Here is a 17,355-nt window from a genome sequence, read left to right as displayed (position 1 = left end):
TGCGTGTGTGTGTTTGTTTGTGTGTTCGTCTTTCGTTCGTACGTGCTTCATGTTTTCTCTTTGACACACAGTGTATGGTGTATGTCCAGGGAAGCCTAAGATGTCCACAAAGTTATATCCCTGCCCAAACACGCCCGAATATTCACATTCGGCCAACCTCGGGTTTATTTATATATATTTACTAGCTGCCCGACCCGGCTTTGCACGGCTATACTAATGGAAAAAAATTAAGCCACATCTCCCATTTACAGTAATGGTAAATAAAAATAATTCAGTGAAAATTTATTACAATGCTGTATAATGTACCGGAGAGAAAATAAATAGCACCGATGGTTTCCCGACTCGTGCACGCAATGTACAACTGATGTACCCGTACTTCGCTACGGCAGTCTACAGGCAGATCACTCTTGCGCCGCTCATTATACATGCCCCTCCTTGTGGGTACGCCACTGCCGCGCGATTCCCGTTGTCATGGAGACGCAGAAGGCATGAACAATACAAAATCCTGTTCTCATGCAGACAAAGTACCCACTGTTGCCTGGTTTTAACCACCCATGGGATCTAATTTTCGGATAATGTCATCCTGCGTAACATAAGGAACATTACTGTGAAGTTTCAAGTCTGTATAATATATACTTGAAAAAAAAGGCAATAAAAAACAAATTAAACACAGAGAGAGGAAAAAAACAATAGTTTAGGTTTGCGATTTAAAGTGATAAAAAGTATTTAAATACTAATTGAACTCTTATGAGGGTACTGATTGCTTCGTTGTTAATATCACACGGGTGTTTTTTACTTGTATGGGAAAATTAAGAATGATAAGGCATCTAGTACGTGGCAATAATGTTAATAGGCAATAGGAAATAAACTTCTAGCGCCTGCGGCATTGTCAACACACACTTCGTACGTGTACTGCATGTTGTATCTAACCCCCTCCAACGCATTTGATTCTAAATTGGACTTTTAGTAAGGATCCCTAATGTTATTGATAATATAATATAGCCTATAGCCTTCCTCGATAAATATACTATTTAACACTGAAATAATTTTTCAAATAGGACCAGTGGTTCCTGAGATTAGCGCGTTCAAACAAACAAACAAACTCTTCAGCTTTATAATATTAGTATACATATATTTCTCTGTTTATTTTAATTTAGCTATACTAACCTAACTAACCGCCCATAGTGTTTTAAAGTGTTTTAATGTAGCTAACCTAATTGACCACTTTTAATATTTGAATTCATTTTTCCTGCGCAAAAATAAAATAAATCCCGAAGTTGGCCGAAGGTGAATTGTTCGGGTGTAATCGGGAATGGCAGAACTTCATGTGCATCTTAGGTCTCCCGTATGTCCAACATAACGTTTAAATGAATAAAAAATACTTGCTGAATTTTTTCAAATAATTTTTTTTCTCGTTATTAATGGCTTAAGTATCTTTGTTTCGTAACTAGATAACTTTATGTCGCGCATTTAACCCGTGCATTTTTTTTTTTAAGTGGTTACTACCTCGAGGTTTCCTAGATGCGCCCCTACATCCATTAGTTTCGGGATCGTGCTTTTTTTTTTACTTAATAGTACTTCAGTTTTTTGGTATAAACTTTTTTTAAAATGGTTATAAGCTCTTTCAAAGTCGTGACTGTGGGATAGTGTTGATAAACTTATACGTCAAAACTATATTTTATGGAAAGGATCTGTTATTTTTAATTATTTTGTTTTTGGGCGCGATGGGAGTAAAATTTCAAGGTCAAAAGTTAATGAAACATTTTTCGTGAAACACTGGCAACTCAACGGGGTTTGAGCACCGCGACACCGTTCCATATTCTCAAGAAAATTTGTTTTTTATTTAAGTACGTACGTATTATTGACGTTATACTTCTAATGCAACTTCCAACAAGGTTGCGTTAAATGTTTAACGCTACCATGGAGAATTATTTCCATGCAATTAAAAACTATTTTTTAATGATGCCAAAGAAGTATAACTTCTCACGCGCGTACAAGCACATATTTTATTAATTAATTACTCGCGTAAATCGGTATTGTAAAACAGTGCTCAGCGAGTTTTTTTTGCAACTAAATATTTCTGAGTTGAAACTTATTCGGACGGCGACGAGGGTTGAGATTTCAATTTTACAATTTCAAGGCAGAATTTAAATGCAACGTTTTCGTGGATCATTTTTTTTTTAAACTTTTTTTTTCTTCTGACGCCGAGGAGATGAGATACAAAGTGAGCACTTGCGAGTTGAGGTTAGAATTTCCGAATAAGCTTCACTTCTATCCCGTGTGCTGAGTTACACGAGCACATTTTTTTTTAACCGAACCAAAAAAAATGCCGAAGTTATACGAAGGCAAAAGTAATTGTTGGGGGGGAAGCCTTCATTTCACAGACGAGAGAGCCACACCCTAAGTTCCCCGAAGTTCATGCTCGATATTTTTTTTTTCTGTTCTATCTCATTGTATAACCCGGTGTGGCATTAAATTTTGCGGTAGATAAGGAGAGTAACAGGCGATTTGCCTAACGGCGGTTTGCCTAAACATGAATTCGTTACGGCGAATAGCCTAAAGTCATTTCGCCTAAAGGCGTTTTGCCTAACGGCGATTTTCCTAACGGCGTTTTGCCTAACGGCGATTTGCCAAACGGCGTTTTCCCTAAGGGAGTTCTGCCTAACGGCGATTTGCCTAACGGCTTTTTGCCTAAAATGTTACTATGATGACAAAACCTCGTTTTGCCTAACGGCATTTTGCTAATGGCGATTTGCCTAACGGCATTTTGCCTAGCCTAACCTAACCAAACCTAACCTAACCTAACGGTGTTTTGCCTATCAGCGGTTTGCTTAACGACGATTTTCCTAACGGCGTTTTACCTAACGGCGATTTGCCTAACGGAGTTTTGCCTAACTCCTATTTGGCCAACGGCATTTTGCCTAACGGCGATTTGCCTAACAGCGTTTTGCCTAACGGCGTTTTTCCTAAATGGCGTTTTGCCTAACGGCGTTTTTCCTAAACGGCGTTTTGCCTAAAATTAGGCAAAACGCCTTTAGGCAAAACGACAGGTTAGCTACATTATAAATACTTTAAAACATTGTGGATGGTTGGTTATATTAGGTAAGAAAAGCTACATTAAAAATACTGTAAAATCATTTTATGGTTGCTTAGCAAATAACTTTTTAATATGTAGCTATCCAGGACTAGGAAACCGTTTACATGATTTCACAGTATCTTTAATGTACCTAGCTATCCTAACCAAATCAACCGTCCACAATGTTTTAAAGTATTCATAATGTAGCTAACCTGACCTAACTGTCCATTAGTTATCACGAGTTACAATGAACCAACAAAACAACCGAAGATGTACGATCGGGCGTTTGGCTCTCTCGTCTGTGAAAAGAAAGCTTCCCGCTGAATAACACGAGCACATTTTTTTGTTGTTCAACCGAACCAAAAAAAAAAAATGTCGAAGTTACATGAAGACAGAAGCAATTGTCGGGGCGTGTGCGGAAGGATTTGTGATTGGAGCGACGCCGACGCGCCCGCTCGCTGCAGTCCGGTGGAGTGGGTTGAAGGAGGGGCGGGTGGTGGGGGGAGGACGTGGGGGCCATATTAGACGCTGCCCGAGGGCCAGAGGCTCAGTCCTCGCCGAGTGCTTGGCGAGAGCAGGTCGCAAGCAGCGGCAGTGTCGCCAACCCCACACACGTCAACTCGCACGTGAGTAGCGGCCCGTTTGGTTAGTTGGGGGGGGGGGGGGTGTTTGGGCCCGTAACCACTGGCAACAAAAAAAAAAGAAATAAAATAAAAACTCGGGCAAGCTTGACACTTGGCACAATATGGCGCCTAGCAATTTGAGGCTACCCTTAATACAATGCAGATCATTATATGCTCCAACCACACCAGAGAGAGAGAGAGACTGGTTGGAAAAAAACTCACTTATTCTAAAATAATCAGAAAAATTAACAAAAAAATTGGTTGTAAAGTCTGCTTTCCGGACGATAGTTTAACGTGACAACGTCATAACAAAACATTTATGAAATGATTGCATACTTTCATGAATAAAATTGAATCATTTTTATTGAATTATCACTATTTTGTATGGATACAAAGAAGGAGTGAAATGAAATCTACAATTTAATTGATAAATTTACTTTTATTTGCACTCATTAATTCAAATATGTTTATTACTTTAACGAAGAGATTTTTTTAACTTTAACTTTTATCTATGTTTGCTATTTAAATTCTTCCAAACTGTGTTATTCTGTTAAGGATAGGACGATGATAGGAAAAGTAGGAAACGAGTAGGAGTATTTCATGTTTAATGTGCCTCAAAAAGGTCAAATCGATGGTTCCAATCGAGTGGAAGAGAGATAGATGCGGCGCAAGCATACAATGAGCGTACCTGACACAGAGTAACGGGACAATGTGCGTTACGGGACACTTTTTCTTGCGTGCAACCGGGGTTCATCGATTTATTAGACGATGTCTCGTCAAAAAATAATAATTTTCTAAGGTATAATTCTTATCCCACCTATGGTATGAGGAGGAAGGTTCTTGTTACCTTATATCTGTGTGTACGTCACATCTGTGACAGCTGAGTACATAACAACAATATATGAGGGTTAAGATCTTGAACATAAACTTAATACATAAACATGTGGAAAAAATTTATAAGAATTAATTATTTTCATTAGTAAAACGTTTGTTTAAGTGGGTTAATTTTAATGGCATAAGTAGTGCAGACTTGATAATGATGATTTAACTACTATATGACCGAAATAACTTGGCTTCTGGGTTGTAATTCACCGACGTTTCGGCCAATATTGCAGTCTCGCCATCATCAGGGAGCAGTTACAGTAGGTAACTGCTCTCTGATGATGGCGACTGCAATGTCGGCCGAAACGTCGGTGAATTATTCGCCAAGGACACAGCTACAACCCAGAAGCCAAGCTACTTCAGACAATGGCTGTGAAAGCCTGCGAACATTACTATATGACCAATTGCTTACCAGAAGAAATTTGAGCTGAGTGAAAAACACATTTTTTTTGTAATAAAAAGACATGTTCTATATAAATGAATGTAGACGCAGTATTTCTGGTATGTCACATCAGAAAATACGTGGCTACCAAAATAAAGTGAATTAATTTTCCACTAATATGTTTCCCTCATAAAAGCTGGTGTTATTGCTTCTCACAATCAATGTAGCTATTATGTAAGTAAATATATTATGACAGCTACTATCTAGCGGTTGGGTTCAAAACTATTTAAAAAAATGGTCTCCGTCTCGGCAATTAAAGAGTTCCTCCCCCGTGGCCCCGCTATCATATTATAGTTCTTTCCTGATGATTCGCAAGAATTTTCCTGAAAAATAACACTTTCATAACTTGCTGAAGTATCCGGCGTTTCCCGGACTTCAGGGAGATTCGAATATATACATGTATATATTATATATATATTAGAACTCGCAAGTAATCAGTGATTACTCTCATATCTTGGTCCACGGACAATTATGCAAATGGGGTGTTTTTCCCTCCAAAATCTGACGTAAGAGTAGTAATTTTCTTCCTATTTCCAACGTCAGATGGTCCAAACTTACATCACGAAACACCAAAATTCTGCTATGAAAGGTGAGAAAGGAGGATATAACGGGTTGGGGGTGCAAATCTATAGGATTCTAAGGGGTTGGTGGGGGGGGGGGGGGGGGGACAGCGTGGACTAGAACTTTGCAGGTGGGTTTTAATTGATAAGTGCTTGTATGTTGTAAACTGCCCATATTATTTGGCCTATATGCATGCAATAAGCGGAAAACTTAAAAATAACAGATTGTTTTCCATAAGACATAGTTTTGATGTTTGACGGGAAGATGGTCCTCCAATTGACGCACGCCACACATGGTAACTGTCGTCTCGCCTGGCGGGAACGGGAAGATATTTCTTCAGTTGACGTACGCCACACATGGTAACTGTGGTGGGCATGTGTCGTTTTGCCTAAAGGCGTTTTGCCTAATTTTAGGCAAAATGCCGTTTAGGCAAAACGCCGTTAGGCAAAACACCGTTAGGAAAATCGCAGTTAGGCAAACCCCTGATAGGCAAAATGTGGTTTGGCAAAACGCCGATAGGCAAAACGCGGTTAGTTTAGGGTAGGTAAGGCAAAATTCCGTTAGGAAAATCGCCATTAGGCAAAACGCCGTTGGCCAAATCGTAGTTAGGCAAAACGCCGTTTGGCAATTCGCTATTAGGCAATTCGCCGTTAGGCAATTCGACATTAGGCAAAACGCCTTTAGGCGAAATGACTTTAAGCAAATCGCAGTAACGAATTCATGTTTAGGCAAACCGCCTTTAGGCAAATCGCCTGTTACTCACTGTAGTCTCGCATGGGGGGGGGGGGGGAAGATAGTTCTCCAGTTGACGTACGCCACGCGTGTTAACGCATGTCGTCTCGCCACCGGCTCGTGACTGGGCGCTACTGAGTGCGATACTTCCCCGACACCACGTGCTGCCGCCACACGAGAGGCCGTGTACTTTCGTGCCCGCCGACAGATCTACAGTGCGACCTTCAAGGGCTTGACGAAGACGGGTGGCCTCAGACACTGCTCCACATTCAGCAGTGTCGTAGCCCCGGTAGCCGAGAGGTTTAACAGAACTTCCCGCTCCAAGATGTGCCGTCAGGTCGTGGAAGAAGCTACGTGAGTACAATGTCGATTCGCGTTAAACCCTGATGTTGATGACGTGACGGTAGGGAGAGTTACAGAGTGTGTGATCACACATTTCGTACCCTGTAATTAATTATTTTAGGGGTAAAGAAATATTTGTGTATAATTACAGGTACTTGTACATTTGTATATTTAAATGAAAACAACTGTAACACTACACAATAGTATTCGCAGTAATACTGGGCTTGGATTCTTACCCGGGTAATTTATGGTGTTATGTCTCAGTAACTCCAATAGTTAAATATTTTGTAAACCGTTCAGCGCACATACTAAGCATGACATGACAAAATAGTAAAAAAAATTAATATTTGATTATTGTCCATGTTTTGAAGAAATAATTTTTAAATGAAACATCAATTAATATATTAAATTATGTGTCAGATTTTTAAGTTTTATCTCGAAAACGTATTTTTATGTGCGAAAATGACAACAGCCAAGTGTTGTTAAAAATTGCAACATATTTCTTGTAGGATTCCAAACTATTTCTTGGCAAAGGGAGGTTTTTATTTCCTGTGTGCTGGCGAACGAGCTGTTCGGCCTTGTCCCAGAGCAGTGTTCTGGCGCGCAGTTCGCGCGGGCCGTCTACCGCCCAGTCAGCCCATGGTCTCAGGGGCAGGAGGGGGGCTGGCTGGGCCGTCTACCGCCCAGTCAGCCCATGGTCTCAGGGGCAGGAGGGGGGCTGGCTGGGCCGTCTACCGCCCAGCCAGCCCATGGTCTCAGGGGCAGGAGGGGGGCTGGCGATAGTCGCTGCCGGGTCGTGCTGCCGGGTGTCAACAGGCCTCCCCCACCCTACCCCCTTCCCTCGCATCACATCACTCCCGCCGAGAGCTGAGAGCCCGGGGGTAGACGTTGCAACGTCGCGGAAACATCGCCCGGGACGTCCGGTGCGAGGGGCTCTGGGTTCGAGTCCCCGGCCAGGCCTGGTGTCCTTACTGGCCACAGCTCCGCCACGCAGTCATGACTTGTTCAGTAATCAGTAACTAAAGGGTGAATACCTGGCTCGTTGGTGATAAATAGAGACCGGAAAAATTCGCGAATTCATTTCGCGATAGCCCAAAATACAAATCGTTATACCTCAGTGCTGCCTCTGTTATTGGCTCACAACTCACCTGGATGACTCTGGGCCAATGAGAAACACCCAACCAACGCTTTATCGAATCACAGGCTGCTACGTTGGGACGTCTCACAAGACAGCAGCCAATGGGTAGGTGACATTTGACTATGGAGTTCGTGCTACAGGTCATTGAATCCGCGAAGTTTTCCGGTCCCTAGTGATAGTTCGTCGTCTAACTTGTCGGGAGTTTGGAATCCCCTGTTAAGTAGCACCACTTTACACACATTTCACGTCTCTCACTTGCAAAGCAACACACGTGTTGTCTTTATTGCGAACACCGACCAGCGCGTGAAATTATTTGCAGACACTGTTGACAGAAGAACAGCGGCAGACGGATTGTGAAGTCACCATTTTTGAGGATTGTAAAATTTGTGATAAGTTGCACAGGCTATTGCACATCGCTGTACTGGTCTCTGAATGTAGTGTTGTTTCTGTAAGTCATTTTATCACGGTTTTTCATTAACTTGCTTTCTTATATGTTTTTTTTTGCCTGTTCGGTACAAATTTTTCAATCGATTTTAATCTATCTTCGCTATGAGCTACAGACTTGAATCTTTAACATAGCTTAGCAATGGGTGACAATTCACACATAAAACTAAAAAAAGCAGAAAATTATTATTTAAATAAAAATAACTTTTTAATATACCAATTCTCTAACGGAATAAAAAGTTTAAAATAATTTCTTCTAGCCCTCCTAACTCCGTACAGATTGTCCTGAAAATTTGTGATTGTAAATTTTTAGTACCTATGAAAATAGTTGTAAGATTGATTTATAATTTGTAGGAAGTATATGTTGAGAAAACTCGCTCTACAGTTAATATCATTTGCATTGCAATAAAATTGTTTGTTACTTAGGTTAACTGTTCGAACATTTTTTTTTTTTGCATTTTTTTTTAATCACTCGGAAATTATTTGTAACAGGACCCAACATGTGTCTGACGTGTTTTTGCTCCAAATGGCGTAAGGAATGACTCCTGCAGTTGTAACAGCCGCGCCCAGGTTTGAATAATCTTGCTTTTGGAGCTCACAACATAATTTGAACCGCCCCAGCTGCAGATGTACTGGCACCGTTGTTGGTCCGCTCGGCCGCATTCATTCTTTTACGTTCCCGGCACTGCTTCACTCGGTCATATGGTGTTTCATTGGCATCATTCGATTGCTTTTGGGAAGCCCTTTCCAACAGTATACGATCTCTGTACTTGGATTTGGCTTTTTGGCGCGTATAGGCCGACATTATATATTTTTGATTATATACTTTTTTTTATCTTAACACCATATATATTCACTGTAACTATTTTACAACTAATGTTTCGTACGTGCAATCGATGGATTTTGATGAGAGCTGACGATTGTAACCCAAACGAACGTCGTAGATTCTCAGAGTCAAAAGTTATACTGAATGGAAGTTTCGAAACGCAGCAAAATGACCTCAAAATGGCGGCGCTTACCCCCTCCACCACGAGCGATGTGTCACAGTCCTCGCTTAGCGTAACGAATTCTTTGATCCTTTAGCTATCCTGTGGTGTAATTAAATTTTTGGAGGGAAATGATAGATATGTAGCTGCAGAAAAAATATGTATCCCCCGATTTTGTCATCATTCTTTTTTTTTAATTGCCTCCCACTATGGAAGCAATTTTAAAAACGTGTTCACGTAAAAAAAAAATATTGGTTGTCTGTAAAGTCGGTTTACGGACGATAGTTTAACGTGACAACGTCATAACAAAACATTGATGAAATGATTCCATACTTTTATGAATAAAATTGAATCATTTTTATTTTAATAATAAAAGAATAAATACTTGAAATTATACTAGTAATCTGATTTTTTAAATGCAAGAATAATTAACCTTTATTGCCGAAATTTTTGTTGTAATAAGCAATGAAAACCTCATTAACTTTTCATCTTACTTTATAAACAGTCGACGAAACAGTTCACGTGCAGATGACTTGTAATTAATTTTAAAAACTGGCATTTTTCTATAAATTTTAAATAAAATTATGAACAAGTTTTCATATAAATAAACTATAACCAAATATCTATCATCAATTATGTGAATCACCATAATTTTTTAGTCGATTGTAACATAACCTATTATTACTGCACTCGCCGACAGCGTAACGGGACACTTTTTCGTGCGTGCAGCCGGCGTTCATCGATTTATTAGACGTTGTCACGTCAAAAAAAAAACAGGATTCAGTTTTTCAGGACGCTTCCGCGTTCTCCGCCGCCGAGAACTTTGCGTCGAGTCCAGAACCAGTTCTTCCTGGAGGTCCTTCGCCGGCTGTCTGGACGTGCATGCGTTCCTTCGAGTCGCTGGGTTGGTCGGGATCTCGTTCTGTTCGCCGCGACCTTGATTGAGCCTGTAACGAGCGGTCTTGCGCCGAGCAGCTGCCGAATCACGCGCGAACAGACAAAGAAACGAGAGCCGTAAGTTGACCACGAACGAGCCAGCCAATTCAGAGAAACGAACTGATGATTACAGATAAGTGTACGAATTAGATACTAAGGTACAGCGGAACACTAAATACAGGACACGTGCTATAATTAATATTTTTTTTAAATCATGGTAGCAACGTTCTGTGGCTGTTAATTTCAAGTGATATTTTTTCCTTCAATGATTTTTATCCGTCTTTAGAAAAACCTAAAAATTTTCGTGGGTTCGTTTTAATAACTACTTCTTGACATCTGGTTTGAAGCCACGCACGAGAAAATGATAATACCCAACGTTTCGGCACGTCTTGTTACAACTTTTATGGTTTCGAAAAACTAATTTAAAGGAAGACTGATCTAAATTTGTCAGTTCTAGGCCTAATCCCCCTTTCAGACAGCTTTGTTATCACACAATATTTTAACTGGCAATATAAAACAATTGTTATCTTAATTTTTATTGATTAATTAATGTCTGCAGTTATGTCATAGTGCTGTAATGCTAATATGCTGTGGTGAACAATTAAGTAAAAAATGGGTAGTGAGTGACACCTGTATCAAACATGGCGGCATTTTATTTTGAGACTGAAAGGTATAAAATAGATTTATAGTTAAGAACAAACTAAAAAAAAAACGCTTTTATTTTTGGCTGAAAAAAAATAAAATAAAATTTAAAATTGAGGTTTTTCTTAACAGCCAAATAATTCACCACAACTCTGTATAACTAAAAGGGTGGAGTGTTATATATCATTAGTCTTAAATTTTGTATCACTATTTTTAGGATGTAGTCATTACGAAAATTAATATATGAAATTAATAACAATTTTAAGTTAAAAATAGTAATGAGGTGCTTGATTTCATTTGTCTTAAATTTTTTATCAGTTATAGCAAAATTATTTGTAATGGATTTTTGGTCACTAGTTTTAGGATATAGCTAGTCATTTCGAAATTTTTAGGATATGGTCATTACGAAAATTACTATATTAACTTAATAACAATAATAAACTTATAATTATTAATGGGGTGCTGGATATAATTTGTCTTAAATTTTCTATTACCAATTTTAGGATATAGTAATTACTAAAATGAAAGAAGAGCGCACCCCACGCTTTTAGTTATAGCCTACAGAGTTGTGGTTCATTATTTGGCTGTTGGACAAAAAAATTAATTTTAAATTTTACTTTTTTAATTTTTTGTTTGTTTGTTCAACGATATATATATATATTTTTTGTTTTTTAACTATAATGTTTTTTCTTGTCTTGTAGATTTGTCATGTATTCAAAGCTCTGGGATGTAAATAACGTAAAATATATGTGCACATACATTGTTATTTACATAAATTAAAAAAATTACAAACATGTGTGCCTCCTTACAATACAATACAAAACAAAAGTACATTTTTAGAAACATTACTATGCAGTGTATAAATATAGAATAATAAAATTAACATCTGGTAACAATTTTCATAAAGCAAATTTTAGTACATTATATTATACATGCAACAGTAACCATTTAATAAAATCATATCGGGTCAATTAAAAAAAAAACTCTTTTTCTATTTTTAGAACGGATTTTCTATAAGAATTTGTTTTACTGTTTTTATGATATAGGTAAAATGTGTTCGATATTTTATGTAATAATAAGTGTAAAGTTTTGTGCCCTTGTAATATAGACCATTCTCGAATCGCGTGATGTAATGTTCTGCTGTCCTCAATTTTCTAGTTTCTTGTGTTGTGTGTGAATATGTATAGCCATATAGTAGTTACTACGCGATATGGTCTGGTTATGAACAGGATCCCTCATGAGGTGCGACAGGTGACAATTTTGCCCTTTTTTATGATATACAAGTACCATAGAACAATACTGAAATAGAGCACACTTGTACCGTGCCTAAAAACACACGACGCAGGAAACGGGTAAATTATTTGGTGTTGATTTAATAAATCAATAAAATCAAGCATTTGGGTGCTGAGAACCGGACCACCCATTAGTAGAACCATGTAGCCGCCTCTAAATCTAGTAGATAAACGAGGAACGTAGTAGGCTATTTGAGGTAAAACCACAGGACGCCGGAAAGACACTTTTTGTAGCCCCAGCATTAACTTTTTTTTATTACGGAAAGGCACTGAAAAGTCAGAAAAAAGCAATATGTTAAATATATCTCCTGAACAAATGATTTTCCTAAATATGTTGATTTTTTTTGTTTCTTTTTAATTGTGAGAAATCGATTACCAGAGATGTATGTTTGTGTATGTATATCTCGTTAAAAAATTAAAAAAAAATGGTGTTTTAATTTACGAATCAATAATTTTTTTTTTACTTCAGGCACTGTTTATTTGCATCACTTTGAATCAGAAACTACCCACGTGCTCTAGTCCACGCGTGATCGTCGATTTGTGGACGATTGCGTCGCAGAGTTGAATGGAACGATCCAAGGCAAGTTGCTGGAATGTGTTGCAACACGTGAGTGATCGGTGGCGGGTGAGGGGGGAGGCGGAACCTACATGTTGGTCGGCGGCGTACTTCAACACGTCTGGAGGCCAGTCTTAGCCCTTGTCCCCCGCGCAAGGAGACTTCAAGGTCAGCCAGGAACCCGCAACGAGGAAATACTCAGAAACGACGTAAGGTGTCTCTCGATTGGTAAGTGGGGCGGGTACACACCTTTGGGGATTAGTAAGCAGGTTCTTCCAGTTGCCTCGAAGCTAATTTGTACCTTGGAAAAAATTGAAAGCGAGAGAGAAAAAAAAATTAATAATGGGTAGGTTATTATCTTTGAAAGATTTGTGCAATTGGAGTGCATGACTTGATGTAAGCTTTTGGACATACGCCATTGCTGTCACACCTGTGCTTGTGCGTCTCTGCCTGAGGACGGGAGCAGATAACAGTTCCCAAAACGTCACTTGTTTATGTTTTGGAAAACTATTGTGTTTGTTTCGTCTTTTCGTTTTGTCGTGTTTTTTGTCTCGTTTCAACTGTTGTGCTAATTTTTTTTGGGTTCAATATTTTTTGTGCTGTCATCATTTGTGGGGGTTTTGTCGTTCTGTTAGTCCATTTTTCTTGGTTTTTCTTTGTTTGTTGACCATATTCCTGTTATGGAATATTATGTGGTGTTTATATCCTGTTGACAACAGCAATTTTTTGCTTAATTTGTGTTTTTGTCTTTTGGTTTTTTGTAGTTTTCTTCTACAGGCATACATGTGCTCAGCAATGGCGTATGTCCAAAAGCTTACATCAAGTCAATGGGTAGGTTGCCACCACGCGCGTTGTAAGTGAACATTTCACACTTGAGTAGTTCACTCGAACACAAAAAAAAACATAACCGCGAAGAACACAGCAACCTGTTGAACACCATCACGTCTGCGAAATGTTCAGTTGGGAGACAAGAGTGGGGTGTGTTCGTCATCGTTCTACCAGCAGGCCGAGTTGTCGCGGAGTTAGTTTTGAAGAAAAAATTGGTTGTCTGTAAAGTCGGTTTACGGACGATAGTTTTACGTGACAACTTCATAAAAAAACATTGATGAAATGATTGCATACTTTTATGAATAAAATTGAATCATTTTTTATTGATTTATCACTATTTCGTATGGATACAAAGAAGGAGTGAAATGAAATCTACAATTTAATTGATAAATTTACTTTTATTTGCACTCATTAATTCAAATATGTTTATTACTTTAACGAACTGATTATTTTAACTATAACTTTTATACATGTTTGCTATTTAACTTCTTCCAATCTGTGTTATTCTGTTAAGGATAGGACGATGATAGGAAAAGTAGGAAACGAATGGGAGTGTTTCAAATTTAATGTGCCTCGAAAAAGTGTAATCTATGGTTGTTCCAATCGAGTGGAAGAGAGATAGATGCGGCGGAAGCGTACTATTAGCGTAACGGGACAATGTGCGTAACGGGACACTCTTTCGTGCGTGCAGCCGGTGGTCATCGATTTATTAGACTTTGTCACGTCAAAAAAAAAAAGTCTCCGTTTAGCCATTGAATATTATATACATTCAATGGTTTTGCTTTGGTATCTATCTGATTACAAAGCTGTCTTAAAAGGGGGGGGGGGGGGGGGGGAAACCAGACCTCACCATCTTGCAATTTCAAATATTTTGAACACCGCTTGCAATAAAGCTTCCATGCTTTTTTTTTTATCAACGTAGCAAAGGACGTAGCTTTGGCTTCTTAAGAGCTCCGCCTACCTGGGCACACACACGGTGCGCAGAGCTTCAGGAAAAACAAACAGCGATTTGAAAACTACTCAAGATATCCGAGTCGGGGTCTGCTTACGAAAAGCGTTTAAGAGTTCGCTGAGGGTCGAAAATTACTTTTGATCTCGGATTAAGTTTTTGAACTGTATTTTTGGAAGAGTTAAAATTGCTAAAACGAATGTATTCAGAGTAATTTTTAGGCGTGAAAACAATCGGTACAGATTCCTGAAAGCACTTACGGGACTTGCATTACAACTTTATCTTCATTTCTCCGCCGTGTAATGTCACGGTCGCCGCTCATGTGCACTGGGAGAAGACTGCGCGCCAGTCCAGAGGAGACACCGCGCTAGAAGCACCAGCGAGCGTCGCGCTTATCATCCCGCCTCACTGACACAGATACGCCCCTGACGAGGCGGGCCCCTTAAGTAAACACTTGTGAACTGGTGTGGTTGCCCGCGTGAAACTAGAAGTTTTTTTTTTCCTCACGGTGCTTACAGACTGGAGTCTGTTGGTGAATATGCGCTTGTAACAAGTTATTTAGGTTCTGGGAGATATATGATTTATGCCTTGATATGCCAAAAAATTGGGAGAGATATTTCAAAATTTTAACTATAGCAAAAAGATTGAAAAATCCAAGATTTCTGGGCCTAATAATACCCCTCAACAGAAAACTATTAATAAAATTTTGTGCATCTTAATTTCATGCAATGAAGATTGTTATTGAAAAAAAAAAACACTTTTTAACATTAGAAGTGTTCACACAAATCTTCACACTTCTCATTGAATTTTACTCTTTGCAGGAAAACACAATGAAGTCAAAAAATATTAAATTGAGCCAAAACGATTAATAAAGAGTCTCCCTCTGTGGTATCGGCCAATAAACGCTTCCAAGAGGCTTTTGTTAAAATTTGACGACTTTCATAAGCATGAATTTGGCTACCATTGCTATAAAAATGCTTGTGTTGCAATCCGAAATATTGAAACCTTGGAGAAATATTATTTTCCAAACAAACTTAATATTTAAATAAATTTATTTTTCCAGAACGTTATTCTTTTATTTCATATTTGATTAAAAAATGTAATTATTTTACTTCATTAAGAAATTGTATTCAATATGTTTATAATTATTATAATTAAAGTGGTTTTACAATTTGGAATCCATAAACTATTGTCTCAAATACTCTCTACGTGAACGTATAGGCTTGTGAAATTGGTGTCTGTTCTAAAATTGAAGTCACTGTGGTAAGAAGCTATTGGTTAGCAAAACAAACTTTTGTTGTATAAATACTAATGCAAGAAGTTTATTCAATAGCTTAAAGAGAACTCGATATGAAGAATCGTAAAAATGCCATCGTGAAGTTAGTATAATTGAACAAAAATGTAAACAACACATCAGAATATTACCATTATAATTCATTATTGCAAAAAAGAAGTAATCTAAATCGGAAAGGGGGTGGGTAAACATTCTCGTACACGTTCATACTCACTAGCATACTTGCGCACTGGTATACTCGTACATGTTCATACTCACTCGCATACTTGCGCACTGGTATACTCGTACATGTTCATACTCGCATACTTGAGCACTGGTATACTCGTACACGTTTATACCCACTCGCATACTTGAGCACTGGTATACTCGTACACGTTCATTCTCACTCGCATACTTGCGCACTGGTATACTCGTACACATTCATACTCACTAGCATATTTGCGCACTGGTATACACGTACACGTTCCTATTCACTCGCATACTTGCGCACTGGTATACTCGTACACGTTCCTACGCATTCGTTGACTTGCGCACTGATATACTCGTACACGTTCCTACACACTCGCATTCTTGTGCACTGGTATACTCGTACACGTTTCTACACACTCGCAAATCTGTACATTTCGTCTGTACGTTTGTTTACTTGTACACGAGTGTCAAACATTTTTGTATACCAAAAATTATTCCTGTGCTCCCGGAACATTAAACTATCGCGTCTGCTGCTTCCACAATGCACGGAAACGTAACAAATAACAGTCATCGAGATTGCATTTCAAGGTTACGAAATACTGATTTAACTAAAAAATATGCCATGCTTCCAGACCATAGCATGGGCAGAATTTACACATATCACAAAAATAAAAGATAAAATGTTAATTGAACATTGGGCATCCTAGTAAGTGAAGAAATTTATTCACGTATTTAGAACATAAACAAACATGGCTAACACCGCAACATTATACTCGGCTTCTAATGGTCGCACGGAACAACATAAACGGATGAGTTTAGCATTGCCGGGCTTAACTGTACGGGTCTGTCATTGTTTCCGTGTCATTGTACAGATCCATCTTTGTTTCCGTGTCGTTGTACAGATCCGTCTTTGTTTCCGTTTCATTGTACAGATCCGTCTTTGTTTCCGTGTCGTTGTACAGATCCGTCTTTGTTTCCGTGTTATTGTACAGATCGATCTTTGTTTCCGTGGCATTGTACAGATCCGTCTTTGTTTTCGAGTCATTGTACAGGATGTGTCCATATTATAATGTCCCAGTTTCAATGGTATATTATAAGAGTTTCATTTAGAATATTTGCAACAAATCATAAATCCAATTGAAGGTAAACTATCCTAGTTTCTCTAACAAACGTTTAATATGTGCACCTAAGTTATATGGCACACATCCAAACTAAAGTCCAATTATACCCACGCTTTGGTTGACACATCCGGAGTAATGGAAGCAATAACTTCTTCAATTCTGTGTCTCAACTCTGGAAATTCATAAGGTAGCATCGGAACGTAGACACGATCTTTTATAAACACCCAAAGGAAAAAAAAATCAACAAGGCTTTATGTCAGGTGAACGTGGATGCCAGCGACAAAGAGCTGTGTGTCGTCTGCACCATTAACAACCAATACAG

General features: G+C 38.7%; 1 protein-coding gene across 1 annotated transcript in view; it reads left to right on the top strand.

Moving 5' to 3' along the window:
- Nucleotides 1-3,630: 3,630 nt before the first annotated feature.
- LOC134540559 (fatty acyl-CoA reductase wat) overlaps nucleotides 3,631-17,355 on the top strand; it is a 72,531-nt gene continuing 58,806 nt past the window's right edge. Inside the window, exon 1 of the mRNA XM_063383375.1 lies at nucleotides 3,631-3,702. The gene's annotated coding sequence lies outside the window, so the exon portion shown is untranslated. The remainder of the gene's footprint in view (nucleotides 3,703-17,355) is intronic.

Source organism: Bacillus rossius, chromosome 17 (genome assembly GCF_032445375.1).
Source record: "Bacillus rossius redtenbacheri isolate Brsri chromosome 17, Brsri_v3, whole genome shotgun sequence".
Taxonomy (NCBI): Eukaryota; Metazoa; Arthropoda; class Insecta; order Phasmatodea; family Bacillidae; genus Bacillus; species Bacillus rossius.
This window is presented reverse-complemented; position numbering and strand designations above follow the sequence as displayed.